The sequence below is a fragment of the Syngnathus scovelli genome, unplaced genomic scaffold (assembly GCF_024217435.2).
Source record: "Syngnathus scovelli strain Florida unplaced genomic scaffold, RoL_Ssco_1.2 HiC_scaffold_484, whole genome shotgun sequence".
Lineage (NCBI taxonomy): Eukaryota > Metazoa > Chordata > Actinopteri > Syngnathiformes > Syngnathidae > Syngnathus > Syngnathus scovelli.
In genome coordinates this window covers 1-7500 of record NW_026061586.1, presented here as the reverse complement: position 1 = coordinate 7500, position 7500 = coordinate 1, and positions in this window count along the sequence as shown.

Below are 7500 nucleotides of genomic sequence, written 5' to 3'. Positions count from 1 at the left end.
GATGACAGCGGGCGTGCGTAATAGGCTCGCCCGGGGATGAGGCAGCATCCCCGGGCGGCGGGCGGGAGGAGGCAGCCTCCCGCAAGTGGAACTTAGTTGTTGGAGGATGACAGCGGGCGTGCGTAAGAGGCTCGTCCGGGGATGAGGCAGCATCCCCGGGCGGCGGGCGGGAGGAGGCAGCCTCCCGCAAGTGGAACTTAGTTGTTGGAGGATGACAGCGGGCGTGCGTAAGAGTCTCGTCCGGGGATGAGGCAGCATCCCCGGGCGGCGGGCGGGAGGAGGCAGCCTCCCGCAAGCGGAACTTAGTTGTTGGATGATGACAGCGGGCGTGCGTAAGAGGCTCGTCCGGGGATGAGGCAGCATCCCCGGGCGGCGGGCGGGAGGAGGCAGCCTCCCGCAAGCGGAACTTAGTCGTCGGAGGATGTCAGCGGGCGTGCGTAAGATAACGTATGTCCGCCTCTCGGTCACTCTGGCCGGGCGTGGGTGTGCGTCCGCGCCCGTCTTGTGAACCTCCAAGTGGAACTTAGTGATCGGAGGATGACACCGGGCGTGCGTAAGAGGCGCGTCCGGGGATGAGGCAGCATCCTCGGGCGTCAGCCGGGAGTAGGCAGCCTCCCCCAAGTGGAACGTAGCCTCCACTAAGTGGAACTCAGTCTCCGGAGGATGACAGCGGGCGTGCGTAAGAGGCGCGTCCGGGGATGAGGCAGCATCCTCGGACACCGGCCGGGAGCGCGCGGGCGCTGTGGAAGTAAGTACATCCGCTCCTGGTACCTAAAAATTCCTCCAGCGGCGGGCCCCGGGCCTAAACTTTCTCCGGGCCGCGCAACACGCACTTTCCGCCGGACACCGACGGAGGCAACGTCCCCCTCCTGCGGTGACAAAAAAAATCCACCCCTGGTACCTAAAAATTTCTCCAGCGGCGGGCCCCTGGCCTAAACTTTCTCCGGCCCGCGCAACACGCACTTTCCGTCGGACACGGACGGAGGCAACGTCCCCCTCCTGCGGTGACAAAAAAAATCCACCCCTGGTACCTAAAAATTTCTCCAGCGGCGGGCCCCTGGCCTAAATTTTCTCCGGCCCGCGCAACACGCACTTTGCGCCGGACGCCGGTCCCAAACCACCACCGCCGACCGCCACAAGGCGACAGCCACCATCCCCAAGCGCCATCCCCGACCGCCACAAGGCGACCGCCACAAGGCGACCGCCACAAGGCGACAGCCACCATCCCCAAGCGCCATCCCCGACCGCCACAAGGCGACCGCCACCAGCCGACCGCCACAAGGCGACAGCCACCATCCCCAAGCGCCATCCCCAAGCGCCACCCCCGACCGCCACCAGCCGACCGCCACCAGCCGACCGCCACCAGCCGACCGCCACCAGCCGACAGCCACCATCCCCAAGCGCCACCCCCGACCGCCGCCCCCCGACCGCCACAAGGCGACCGCCACCAGCCGACCGCCACAAGGCGACAGCCACCATCCCCAAGCGCCACCCCCGACCGCCACCCCCCGACCGCCACCAGCCGACCGCCACCAGCCGACCGCCACCAGCCGACCGCCACAAGGCGACAGCCACCATCCCCAAGCGCCATCCCCGACCGCCACCCCCCGACCGCCACAAGGCGACAGCCACCATCCCCAAGCGCCATCCCCGACCGCCACCCCCCGACCGCCACCAGCCGACCGCCACCAGCCGACCGCCACAAGGCGACAGCCACCATCCCCAAGCGCCATCCCCGACCGCCACAAGGCGACCGCCACAAGGCGACCGCCACCAGCCGACCGCCACAAGGCGACAGCCACCATCCCCAAGCGCCATCCCCGACCGCCACAAGGCGACCGCCACAAGGCGACCGCCACCAGCCGACCGCCACAAGGCGACAGCCACCATCCCCAAGCGCCATCCCCGACCGCCACCCCCCGACCGCCACCAGCCGACCGCCACCAGCCGACAGCCACCATCCCCAAGCGCCATCCCCAAGCGCCACCCCCGACCGCCACCAGCCGACCGCCACCAGCCGACCGCCACCAGCCGACCGCCACCAGCCGACAGCCACCATCCCCAAGCGCCATCCCCAAGCGCCACCCCCGACCGCCACCAGCCGACAGCCACCAGCCGACCGCCACCAGCCGACCGCCACCGGCCGTTCGCGGTGTGCGCCGCCGTTCCCCAAGCACCCTCCGGGACGAAGCCGGAGCCAGAGAATAGCAGCGGTGGTGCGTAAAAGCTGCGGCCGGGCCTCGCGGAAGGTCCCCGGGCGGCGAGCTGCGGAGCCCCGGCCTCCAGCTTCCACCAGGTAATAGGACCGGGCGCGCGTAAAAGCTGCGGCCGGGCCTCGCGGAAGGTCCTCGGGCATCCAGCGAGATCACACGGCCCCCACCGGAGGCGGCTAGCGCCTCCGTAGAGTAGTACCGGCCCGTGGAAGCGGCCGCCCGTCAGCCTGCGTTGCCGCTGGTCGAAAAATGCACTAAGTGCCAAACCCCATTCATTTACAACGGCGTGTCCGCCAGAGGGCGCACTTCCCCCGGCGGACCAGCCGGCGGGGCTCGTTAGAGAGTGTATCCGCCTGGCAGTGCCTCCTGGACGGCCTGTATTCCGGACCGCGACCGCTAACTTACGGGAGCCTAAACGGCCCGCGGACCAGCCGGCGGGTCCTCCGTGAAAGCCTATCCGCCTGGCGGTGCCTCCTGGCCGGCCTGGATTCCGGACCGCGACCGCTCACTCGCGGGACCCTAAACGGCCCGCGGACCAGCCGGCGGGTCCTCCGTGAAAGCCTATCCGCCTGGCGGTGCCTCCTGGCCGGCCTGGATTCCGGACCGCCACCGCTCACTCGCGGGACCCTAAACGGCCCGCGGACCAGCCGGCGGCTCCTCCGTGAAAGCCTATCCGCCTGGCGGTGCCTCCTGGCCGGCCTGGATTCCGGACCGCCACCGCTCACTCGCGGGACCCTAATCGGCCCGCGGACCAGCCGGCGGATCCTCCGTGAAAGCCTATCCGCCTTCGCCGGTTCCCCGGCCGGCCACGGGTGGCGAGAATCCGGCCTCCTCGCCCGGAGCGCGCTTCGACTTGGGCGAAAAATGCACCAAGTGCCAAACCCCATTCATTTACAACGGCGTGTCCGCCAGAGGGCGCACTTCCTCCGGCCGGCGGGGCTCGTTAGAGAGCGCGTCCGCCTTGGCCGGTTCCCCGGCCGGCCACGGGTGGCGAGAATCCGGCCTCCTCGCCCGGAGCGCGCTTCGACTTGGGCGAAAAATGCACTAAGTGCCAAACCCCATTCATTTACAACGGCGTGTCCGCCAGAGGGCGCACTTCCTCCGGCCGGCGGGGCTCGTTAGAGAGCGCGTCCGCTTTCGCCGGTTCCCCGGTCGGCCGCGAACGGCGAAAAGCCGGCCTCTTCCCCCGGAGCCCGGTGGGCGAATTTTTTTTTTTTTTTTTTTTTCAAAGTGCCAACGGCTCTCGCGCCGCGCTGCGTCCGCCTTCGCCGGTTCCCCGGTCGGCCCGAACGAGCGAAAATTCGGCCTCTTGCCCCGGAGCCCGGTCGGCGAATTATTTATTTATTTATTTATTTATTTTTCCAAAGTGCCAACGGCTCTCGCGCCGCGATGCGTCCGCCTTCGCCGGTTCCCCGGTCGGCCACGAACGGCCAAAAATCGGCCTCTCCCCCCGGAGCCCGGTCGGCGAATTATTATTTATTTATTTATTTATTTATTTATTTTTCCAAAGTGCCAACGGCTCTCGCGCCGCGATGCGTCCGCCTTCGCCGGTTCCCCGGTCGGCCACGAAGTATTGCGCATGATTATACGCGATGTTAATATTTATTTAATTATTAAATAAATACATACATGTGTTTATTAATGATATACGCGATGTTAATATTTATTTAATTATTACCTATATTATGAATAAACTAACGGTGATTTTACACGATTTGACTACATACGTGACCGTGATATAGTGCCGAGGGCTCCCGCGCCGTCACGCGTCCGCCTTGGCACGGGTCGCCCGCGGCAGCGAGCGTTCGGCTCGCGGGGGTCCGCGGGGTGTTATTAGGGAGTGCGGCAGCCGTGCCGAGGCTCCGGCCGGCCGCCGGAAGTCCCGCGGGGGAGCGTCGGAGCTCCGCGAGGCCGGCCGGGGAGCCTCTTAGTCATCGCCCGCGCTCGCGGTGGTCCCGGTCGCTTAAAGTGCCACGGGAGGCGTAGCGATGCGAGTGAGTGTGCGCAAAGTGCGAGAGGCGGTGCATTTACGCGCCGTGTCCGCGAGAGGGAGGCAATTCCCCGTTGCGACCTCCGGGAGATCAGCGGGCCGCCGAAAAGGCTCGGCCGGGGTGCCTGGAGCCTCCTCGGGCGTCGAGTTAGGAGGGGGGCGCGCGGAGAACCGGCTGGATGTCCCCTGGAAGCTCAGCGGGCCGTGGGAAAGGCTTGGCCGGGGTGCCGGAAGCCTCGGCCGGCTTAAAAGTGAGGAGGAAAGCGCGCGGAGAACCGGCCGGAGGTCCCCTGGAAGCTCAGCGGGCCGTGGAGAAAGCTTAGCCGGGGTGCCTGGAGCCTCGGCCGGCTTAAAATGTGAGGAGGAAAGCGCGCGGAGAACCGGCCGGAGGTCCCCTGGAAGCTCAGCGGGACGTGGGAAACGCTTGGCCGGGGTGCCGGAAGCCTCGGCCGGCTTAAAAGTGAGGAGGAAAGCGCGCGGAGAACCGGCCGGAGGTCCCCTGGAAGCTCAGCGGGCCGTGGGAAACGCTTGGCCGGGGTGCCGGGAGCCTCGGCCGGCTTAAAACGTGAGGAGGAAAGCACCGGGAGAACCGGCTGGAGGTCTTCTGGAAGCTCAGCGGGCCGCCGAAAACGCGTAGCCGAGGTGCCGGGAGCCTCCTCGGGCGTCAAAAGTGAGGAGCGACGCACCCCCGAGAACCGCCCGGGTCCTCCAGCCACCGTTGAAAAAGACGTCGAGTCAGGCTACCTTAAGAGAGTCACAGTTACTCCCGCCGTTTACCCGCGCGGAGCGTCATCGCCTCCGCGAACCGTCAAAAATAAATAAATTCATAAATAAATAAATGTCAAGTGAGCCTACCTTAAGAGAGTCACAGTTACTCCCGCCGTTTACCCGCGCGGAGCGTCATCGCCTCCGCGAACCGTCAAAAATAAATAAATACATAAATAAATAGATGTCAAGTGAGCCTACCTTAAGAGAGTCACAGTTACTCCCGCCGTTTACCCGCGCGGAGCGTCATCGCCTCCGCGAACCGTCAAAAATAAATAAATACATAAATAAATAGATGTCAAGTGAGCCTACCTTAAGAGAGTCACAGTTACTCCCGCCGTTTACCCGCGCGGAGCGTCATCGCCTCCGCGAACCGTCAAAAATAAATAAATACATAAATAAATAGATGTCAAGTGAGCCTACCTTAAGAGAGTCACAGTTACTCCCGCCGTTTACCCGCGCGGAGCGTCATCGCCTCCGCGAACCGTCAAAAATAAATAAATACATAAATAAATAGATGTCAAGTGAGCCTACCTTAAGAGAGTCACAGTTACTCCCGCCGTTTACCCGCGCGGAGCGTCATCGCCTCCGCGAACCGTCAAAAATAAATAAATACATAAATAAATAGATGTCAAGTGAGCCTACCTTAAGAGAGTCACAGTTACTCCCGCCGTTTACCCGCGCGGAGCGTCATCGCCTCCGCGAACCGTCAAAAATAAATAAATACATAAATAAATAGATGTCAAGTGAGCCTACCTTAAGAGAGTCACAGTTACTCCCGCCGTTTACCCGCGCGGAGCGTCATCGCCTCCGCGAACCGTCAAAAATAAATAAATACATAAATAAATAGATGTCAAGTGAGCCTACCTTAAGAGAGTCACAGTTACTCCCGCCGTTTACCCGCGCGGAGCGTCATCGCCTCCGCGAACCGTCAAAAATAAATAAATACATGAATAAATAGTCAAGTGAGCCTACCTTAAGAGAGTCGTAGTTACTCCCGCCGTTCGGCCGCTTAAAGTGCCACGGGAGGCGTAGCAATGCGAGTGAGTGTGCGCCAAGTGCGAGAGGCGGTGTATTTACTCGCCGTGTCCGCGAGAGGGAGGTAACTCCCCGTTGCGACCTCCGGGAGAGCAACGGGCCGCCGAAAACGCTCAGCCGAGGTGCTGGAAGCCTCGGCCGGCTCTCAAAGCGAGGCGCGAGGCACCGGGAGAACCGGCTGGAGGTACCCTGGAAGCTCAGCGGGCCGTGGGAAACGCTCAGCCGAGGTGCTGGAAGCCTCGGCCGGCTCACAAAGCGAGGCGCGAGGCACCGGGAGAACCGGCTGGAGGTCCCCTGGAAGCTCAGCGGGCCGTGGGAAACGCTCAGCCGAGGTGCTGGAAGCCTCGGCCGGCTCACAAAGCGAGGCGCGAGGCACCGGGAGAACCGGCCGGAGGTCCCCTGGAAGCTCAGCGGGCCGTGGAGAAAGCTTAGCCGGGGTGCCGGAAGCCTCGGCCGGCTTAAAATGTGAGGAGGAAACCGGCTGGACGTCTTCTGGAAGATCAGCGGGCCGTGGAAAATGCTAAGCCGAGGTGCTGGTTGTCGAATAAGGCTCCGCCATCTCGTAGAAGGTGCTAATAAAGTTCATATCCGCTCGGCTGGAGGTAATTGGCCCGCGGACCGGCCGGCGGGACCTCCGTGACAGCCTACCCGCCTGGCGGTGCCTCCTGGCCGGCGTGCATTCCGGGCCGCGACCGCTAACTTACGGGACCATAAATGGCCCGCGGACCAGCTGGCGGGACCTCCGTGACCGCCTATCCGCCTGGCGGTGCCTCCTGGCCGGCCTGGATTCCGGACCGCGACCGCTCACTCGCGGGACCCTAAATGGCCCGCGGACCAGCCGGCGGGACCTCCGTGACAGCCTATCCGCCTCCCGGTGGCTGCTGGCCGGCGCGGATTCCGGGCCGCGACCGCTAACTTACGGGACCCCAATTGGCCCGCGGACCAGCCGGCGGGACCCCCGTGACCGCCTATCCGCCTTGGCCGGTTCCCCGGCCGGCCACGGATGGCGAGAATCCGGCCTCCTCGCCCGGAGCGCTCGTCGGCTTCGGCGAAAAATGCACTAAGTGCCAAACCCCATTCATTTACAATGGCGTGTCCGCCAGAGGGCGCAGTTCCCCCCGCGGACCGGCCGGCGGGACCTCCGTGACAGCCTATCCGCCTGGCGGTGGCTGCGGGCCGGCGCGGATTCCGGGCCGCGACCGCTAACTTACGGGACCCCGATTGGCCCGCGGACCAGCCGGCGGGACCTCCGTGACCGCCTATCCGCCTGCGCTGGTTCCCCGGCCGGCGCGAATTCCGGGCCGCGACCGCTAACTTACGGGACCCCGATTGGCCCGCGGACCAGCCGGCGGGACCTCCGTGACCGCCTATCCGCCTGCGCTGGTTCCCCGGCCGGCGCGAATTCCGGGCCGCGACCGCTAACTTACGGGACCCCGATTGGCCCGCGGACCAGCCGGCGGGACCTCCGTGACCGCCTATCCGCCTGCGCTGGTT